Genomic DNA, 8,633 nt, shown 5'->3' on the forward strand with positions numbered 1-8,633 from the left:
GGTTTCATCACCTTGAGGGGTGACTCTATGCTCAAAGGCTGCATGAGTCTTCTGACCCTAGGCTTGCCTATGTTACATGGATATGGATATACAGCAGATATGAGAGCAGTCATCCATCTTCTCATCTGCTCTCAGCATGAAACTAAATCTAGCCTATTTCCCAAACCATAATCTTTCCCCAACATTTTTTTCAAACTTCCTCCTTTGAGGACTGCCTGTTTTGTTTATGTTTATTTATAACCGCGTTCAGTAGAATTCATTATGATACAGTCCCTCTCGCCTTCGTGTTGCAGCACCAGGTATAATTGCTATGGTGATGGTTGATATCACCAATTCTGATCACCACGCCGACACTGATAAGCAGGTGTGGGGGGAAACAGATATGAGGCGTGGAGGCTAAATTCAAGTGTAAGAACAAGGCAGAGAGAGATATTCTCATCTCATTATGCCTGGATTAATTGTTGACACTGTCGGCAATATCGTTCACCTGACATTCATTGCAATAAACGTCATATTGAATTAAAATTGCAATTGAAATGATTAAATGAGAAGGGAGGAAAGGGAGACGGATTTTGGGAGAGAGAAAAAAGCACATATGAGACATTTAATTGACATGGACCAAAGGACGTGGGTGCATTGCTAATAAGCAACTCCGCTCACACACATACTCATACACACACTGCTTCATCCGAGTGGTCTGCCCAGCTGCCATTGAGACTCAACATAAATCATCATCCTTCCTTTCTCTTGTTAGAGCCCAAGAACCCAATCTCCACACACACAATACACACACACACACACACGCACCACACACACACACACACACCACACACACAGGTCAGGACAGGACGCTGCCAGCTGGCCAAGTAGCTCAGCCTCATCTGCTCAGTCCGTTACCATGGAAAGCAGGCTTACTCTCTCTGGCAACGAACCACCGACAACCAAACAGAAAGAAATGGAGGGATGGGAAAGGGAAAGGGAAAACGGGTTGGAGAAAGGAGGGGCAGAGACAGATTTTGAGAGGTAATTGCTTCAAATACTTAACCTTCCAGCAATGATAGAATTTTCTAAATTAATCTCCTCTCATTCCAAAGGTGGGGTTCAGCACCATTGGAAGGGCTATTCTGGCTTATTTGCTCAGGATTTTTCTTTCCACAAGTCAGGTCAGCTCCCCATCATCCCTGCCTCCCTCACCCTCACCTCTTTTCTGCTCCCTTCCATCCTCTCTGCCCTTTCCCTCCCTCTCACCCCTGTTTTCACGACCTTCTTAATTTCTTCATCGCCCGCTGTCCCTTCCCTCTCTCTTCTCTCCGCACTCTCTCACCTAAAATCCCTCCCTCCCTCCCTCCCCCAGTCTCCTAACCCACTTTAACCATCAGTTTTCCGGGGATGCAAACAGTCTATAATTGGGCTCGGAAAAACCCCACCTGATCAATCGGCCTGTCTGATAATGCGAAACCACTGGATTTTGGCTGGAGCGCCTGAACAGATCGTTTGGGACTAGTTGGATTCAGGGCTTTTAGCTGGGGAGCAGCGTTAAGTTGCATTTTTCCATTTGGGATGGAGAAAAGATAGGAAATGCAATTTCATAGCTAGACTGTTAGAGACGGCAGCTCATAACACTGAATTATCACAACCTTGGCAGTGCAACCCTGAACTGCCAACGCAAGACCGGAAACAGGATGCCCTCACCGATTACCCAACCACAGGAGTTTTGCAACAAACAAAACCTTTTTGTGGGATAAAATAGACTCCGATCTCTAAAGGAACTACCCCACTTATACAAACGACCTAAATGGAGAACGACATTGGTGATCATTGGGGAGAGCGGATACAAAGTAGCATAAGTTAAACCCATAATTCCCAAAAACAACATACTCTTAACCAATCCCAACCTAACCATTAAGGCAGAGAGACAGACTCCCACACCAATACCTCAGATATCACACCCAAAATCCAACACACACCCATGTCCATAATATTGGTTTCAATAGACAGTTACCAATAACAGGAACCTTCATCTCGCGACAGAAACTAACTATCAAACAACACGTTCTATTTCCTCACCCAAAGATTCATTATCAAGCCTGCACCCACACCCACTAACCAAATAAATACCCCAATTCTTACAACCCCAACCGATTCCATCACCCTCCACCACCTAACTACTCACTTAATATATTTTTCCCCAAATCCCATCCTCAGGTCAAAAAGAGCACAAGCTGTAAAATAGAGAATCTACTGCAGAACATATAGAACTAATGAAAACAGCTACACTAGACCTCATCAACCCGCGTCACACCCACCCACCAGCTTTACACTTATCTACCAACTTACTCTCTGCCCAAACTCAACCCCGCACCCATCCTACCTACACAATGTTACAACCCAAACCTACCTTTGGACCAATACATCAAATGTCCTTACCCCAATTCCCTCCCTGGCGACCCACGTTACTAGGTTTAGTCTTGGATCACACATCAAATATACAGAAAGAATCTTTCCTTATCATCAATACCCTTTCTTGGATAAAAAATTGCAAACCTAACCCAATTGCGATGCGCAACCATATACACTCCACCAACCCCATCTAATGACATTCTCGCAACATTCAAGATAACCTGAATTAATAACAGAAGCCAATCTTAAAGATTCTATCATACACCTTAGTAGAACACATAGATATCTATCACTTTGATACTCAATGGTTAACAATCCCATATATCGTCTATAAAACGCTCAAACCCTCGTCTGCTGGTGTAACACAAATTCCATATCACAGGTCATCTATCTTAAAGCCTTGCCTAAATCACTAAAAAAAACTGCTACCACAAAAGTTAGCCCTGGCGTTGTCACGTCAGCCTGTCCCATGACCACCCGCCACTGACTGCCTCGAAACTCGCACAAATTACCAGACTGTACAAATACCAAATAGCAGCATAAAAACAAAAGACAAATTAGAAAACTACCTGACAGCGCAACCATAAACACAACAAAAATGCTTCAGTATATATGATAACAACCAAAACCTTGCACCATAAACCAACCCTCGATTAATCACTTCAGCTGAAAATCGATGTAACTAGCAGATCTGACCTCCATTAACCACAAGTGCACTTGCCAGCAAACAGCATCCACATCGCACCACTCTATCCATTAACAAACTGGGGAAATCACTGCCATGAGGCTGAGGAAAACGCAACGTATACGACCCTAGGCTAACTATTATACCACCTAAATCACACAAAGTATATTGACTCGATGAATCACCCTGCCCCCTATCCTAAAACTAATAATATATACCACCTCCTTTCAGATGCACAAGACGTCTCGTCAAAACCAAAAACACACCCATACTGTACTTTCACAATCACACATGCGCCAGTCAAAATTATCCCTCAGAAGTCACCCATCCCTCTCATTAATCTACCAATTCACTTTACAATGCTGCACACTTAATTACCCATTAACTTCTCTCACCAAAAACCACCTGTATGCCGCTCCCGCCGCCATATATATGTACACACACGTCCCAACACACGACATACCAAACACACCGCTACACACACCTCCACACAACCACTCACACACCACAATCCACAACAACAACCAGACCACACAAGCCTCGTCCTCATAGATTTCTGGAAGCTAGACAAAAAAATAATAACATTACACTCAGCATACAGATAACAGTTGAGTCACCATTTCCCTATCTGATAACATAATTAACAGCTTACTGAACAAGTGTCACTCTGCGTTCCCGAACACAAAAAACCACGGATATTATTCCACACCATGGACAACATATTACCATATAATATCAACAACTCATCCTAGGGAACATGAACTGACAACACCCCCGTGGATAGGAACAAAAAACCAACCACCTGACTCCAGAAGGTGGAAAAGGAGCGGCAAAAACGCGAAAGACACCCATAGGTCGAAACCGTACCAACCCCCATCAACCACCACCCAAAACACCACAAAAACAAACCCAAAAACAAAAAAATGCCTAAGGCAGTAAGCAGAGAAAAACAAAGGACAGACCAGTGAAAGAGAACAGATGTGTCACCTTCCTCCTGTACAAAAACAACATGGCATGATGGAAGCACCAAGCAGTGTGAAACTCTTCTCCTTTCTGATTAATTCTGATCTGCAGCTCAACAGCACAGTACAGAATTTACCGGCACTCAACAGAGGCAGCGCGGCAGATCAAAACACACACAGAAAGACACCCGACCTGAAACAACACCACATCACAGAAACACACCCTTTAGGAAAGCTTCTAGAAGACGCAGGACGGAAACACTCCGAATCCTGACAACCTGTCCCGGCCCAACCGACTGAAAGACCAGGAAAAATGTACGCAAACACCTGACCTCATCCAACTTCACTGGTTGAAAAACCCCTACCCTCCGCCACTACGGAAACATCCAATAATCTTCGACCTCTGCAACCGCTAGAGGGGGCAACTGAAGACTTATCACACCAAAATACAACTGAAACACCACACCGATGTGGAAACCTATCAATCAAAGCACACCATCCACAAGTACACACACTCTCAATCGGCTGAACTAAACAACATGAGCGAATGACCTCCACAAACTACCCAAATGTCCTGCCACACAAGAAAGCTACGCAATTACATTACAAAAATAAAACAACAAAACCTCAAGACTAGACTTATGCAATTGCAAGAATCCAGATACACACAAACTGCTGTCCTGCCACATGACGCCAACCAGCACAAAGTAACAAAAAACACGTTATTTCACAGATGTAGCTACACTATCGCGCACCCCCTTCACTGTAATTGAAAATGCGTCCTACAACCAAGACCACTAAGTCAAAGGATAAAACGAGACCCACACACAACACAGTTAACTGACACCACAAGGATTGAGGAAAGCATCTCTGGAATGCCGAAAAAGAGGGGTGCACAGAAATCAGATTTGCTCTCAGAATAACTTTGGACCAGCAAAGGCAATCCCGCAAAACCTGAGTAGCCAATAAACCACAAGCACACCCACCCAAGAAGAAACGAAAGAGTAATGGGTCTATACTGCCGTCCCTGGCTACATGCTCTTAATTCAAATTTTTACCTTATACAAAGCTGAGAACTTATTGTATTATACAATAATAATGGTCTTATTATATTTCCAATATCTATACCATAACATCCACCAAACACATATTAAACCAATCAAAAATACTAATTTAATCGTCTTGTGAACACTGTGCGAAGCTTCCTATTCATATACACTTACCTGAGTTTTAAGCAAGATCATCCTTAAAACAGTCTATTAATGGCTCGAAACCCCACTGATCAATCAGCCTGTCTGATAATGGAACCACTGATTTTGGCTGGAGGCTGAACAGATGTTGGGACTATTGGATCAGGCTTTTAGCTGAGCAGCGTTAAGTTGCATTTTTCCATTTGATGGAGAAAGATGGAAATGAATTCATGCTAGACTGTTGAGACGGAGCTCATAACACTGAATATCACACCTTGAGTGATTCCTGAACTGCCAGCAAGAGGAAACGTTGCCTGATTTGCCAAACGAGTTTGCAACACAAAAGCCTTTTGTGGGATAAAAATAGACTTGTGTTAAAGTGTAATTACTCACTTTTCAGCCTATGGAGATTGTGACTTTGGGAGGGTAAGTGATGTAATAATTCCTCCAAAAAGATACTCTTACATCCCTAATTAGGGCAGAGACAGCATACCTGTTTTCACCTGTATAATATTGTTTTCATGCAGTTACATAACAGGAATGTTTGGACAGAATTTAACAGTTTTTTTTCTCCCCAAGATATTATCAGTGCAATAAATATATACACAATTTTAAACCCAACGTTTCTCTTATTTATTTTATTTTTCCAACTCATTCAGTTAAAGGAGCAGTGTATAGGATTTTACTGCAGATTGAAACTAACTGAAACGGCTTGCCTCTATCAAGGTAACAAAGCACCTATAAATATTAAATTCCATTTCTGCCAATCGATCCTCCTAAATGTTACACACTGGACCTTTGGACTCAAATGTCCTTATTAATCTGGGACAGTTACTAGTTTGTGGTCAATATTACAGAAAGAATTTTCTTTTTCAGATTTTCTGGAAAAATTTGCACTAAATTTGGATGGAACTTACTATAATGACTTAGTATACCTGAATATAACAGAGCCATTGTTAATGTTCTTAGTTACACTTAGTAACACTGTTTTTGCTTTTAGTCATATATTAGTCGTCTATAAGTCAAAATGTCTGCTGTGTAAAAATTCCATTCAGGTCTTGTCTTAGTTGCCTAAACTTCACTAAACTGCTCACAAGTTGCCTGGGTTGTCCGTCAGCTGTCTGAACCGCCACTGACTCGCCCTGACTGATTACAGACTGTAAAATACCAAATAGCAGCATAAAACAGCAATTAGATACCTGAAGAGCATGAACCACAAAATGCTGAGTCAGTTTGTCAAACACTTGCCTAAACTGATAATCATCAGCTTGAAATGTGTCTGAGTTGCCTCCAATTACAAGTTGCATTAGCCAGCAAACAGCATCCACAACTGTCCATTTAACAAACTGGGGAAGCACTGCCTGAGGCTGGGAAAAAAGTATTCGCCTGGCTAATATTTTATACCAAAGTTTGACTCGATGAATACTGCACATCTATAAATATATTTTCCTTCAGATCAAGCGTCTGTGAAACACACATATGTCTTTTCCTCACATGGGCCAGTTCTATTTCTAGGAAGCAACTTTATTGTTCTTTACTTTACTGTGCACTCTTAATTCTTAATTTTACAAATGTATGCGTGGACATTATTGATTATGTACACACACGTACACACACGTACACACACGTACACACACTCACACACACTCACACACACTCACACACCATGACCAGAGCCTGGTTCTCATGTTTCTGAGCCTGCAGGTCTACAGTTACACTGCAGATAAGATAACAGGTTGAGTCCCATGTTATCTGATAACATATTTAACAGCTTCTGACTGTGTCCTCTGCGTTTCCAGCAGCAGCAACACAGGTTTTTTCAGGTAACATTTCAATATATTCCACAGTAATCCTGACTGAACTGGTGGATGGAAAAAAAAACCCTGATCAGGGTGGAAAGGGGGAAAAAGGAAGAGATGGTCGAGTGATGGCAGTGCGAGAAAAAAGGAAGAGTGAAAGAGAGAGATGTTGTCATTCCTCTGTCATGGATGAGGAAGCACAGCAGTGTGAACTCTTCTCCTTCTGATCTAATCTGATCTGCAGCTCAACCAGCCGTGATACCGGGACTACAGAGCAGGGCGGGATCAAACACACCCAGAGACCTGATGAAACATCACGAGGAACATTAGGAAAGTTTTGAAGAGAGGAGTGAAAAATGTTGACACTGTGGCAAGAGAAGGACAGGAAAATGTACGCAACATGACCAAACTTATGTTGAAACTCTGGCTATGGAATCTAATCTGACCTCTGCAAGGCTAGAGGGAGCAACTGAGGACTTAAATACACTGAAAACAGTGTGGAAACCTACAATAAAGACATCCCCAGTCATTCTAATGGCTGAAATAGACACAGAGGGATGAAAACTATGTCCTGCCACCACAAGAGTAAGCGATACATTAACAAAAATATTAAAGACTGCTGGATTGAGATGTCACCACTGCTGTCTGCATGACGGACCGGAGCAAAGTACAAAACAGTTTTCACAGTGTGCTGATATGGTTTCCTGAATTGAAATGGTTTTAACAGCCTAGTCAGGTTACGGCCCATCACACAGGTTAACTGACAACAGATGAGATTGCTCTCTGGGAATGGGAGAGGGTGCACAGAAATCAGATTTGCTCTCAGTGACTTTGAGCAAGCAGGCATGAAATCCTGAGAGCTACACAGCAGAGAGAAGGAGAGTATGGGTCTATCTGAGTCTGGTACTGTCTTTTTATTTTTACCTTTACAAGCTGAGGAACTTATTGTATTATTTACTAGTCTTATTATTTAATATTATTATTATAATATATTTATCGTCTTGTGAAGCACTGTGCGAGTTCCTATTCATGATATTCCTGAGTTTTAAGCGGACTTTCTGTTCTTCTATGGCTGCTGCGTGGCTCAAACAGTTCATGGAATAGGTCGACATTTAGGGAAATACGTTAACTTTTCTTTCCAAGGGTTAGATGAGACAATTTGAAGAAAAAAGCATCTAAAGATACAGGTTAGTAAGTAGTTGGGATACTTTATTTTTATGCCTTTATTTGATAGGACAGGTGAAGATAGACAGGAAAGGGGAGAGAGAGAGGTGGAAGACATGCAGTGAAATGGAACTGAACCCAGGCCGCTGCCGTAAGGCCAGGTGAGCTACTGTGTGCCCCCTTACAGTCCATTAACACACTGCAATGTCAAACTTTTAGGTCACATGGTTTTTATTTTTATTTTAGGGACTTTAGAGGGACTTTTTTAGGCGCTATAATACTAGAGCATTTTATGTTTTTCCTCTGAGGGCAAAAATTAGATCAGATTGCCAGAGAGAAAGTGTGTGTACACATGAAGAGAGTGTGGGTGTCTGGGAAGAAAATTGACTTATTTGAAGTGCATGCAGCAATAGAGACACACATACACACACAC

The 8,633-nt window shown here is 42.1% G+C and overlaps 1 protein-coding gene across 1 annotated transcript in view; it reads right to left on the bottom strand.

Moving 5' to 3' along the window:
* The window catches only part of LOC118324240 (protein SOGA1-like), a 102,420-nt gene that overhangs the window by 35,949 nt on the left and 57,838 nt on the right, over window positions 1-8,633 (bottom strand).

This window comes from Morone saxatilis, unplaced genomic scaffold, assembly GCF_004916995.1.
Source record: "Morone saxatilis isolate NCDOM2014 unplaced genomic scaffold, NCSU_SB_2.0 Contig15, whole genome shotgun sequence".
Taxonomy (NCBI): domain Eukaryota; kingdom Metazoa; phylum Chordata; class Actinopteri; family Moronidae; genus Morone; species Morone saxatilis.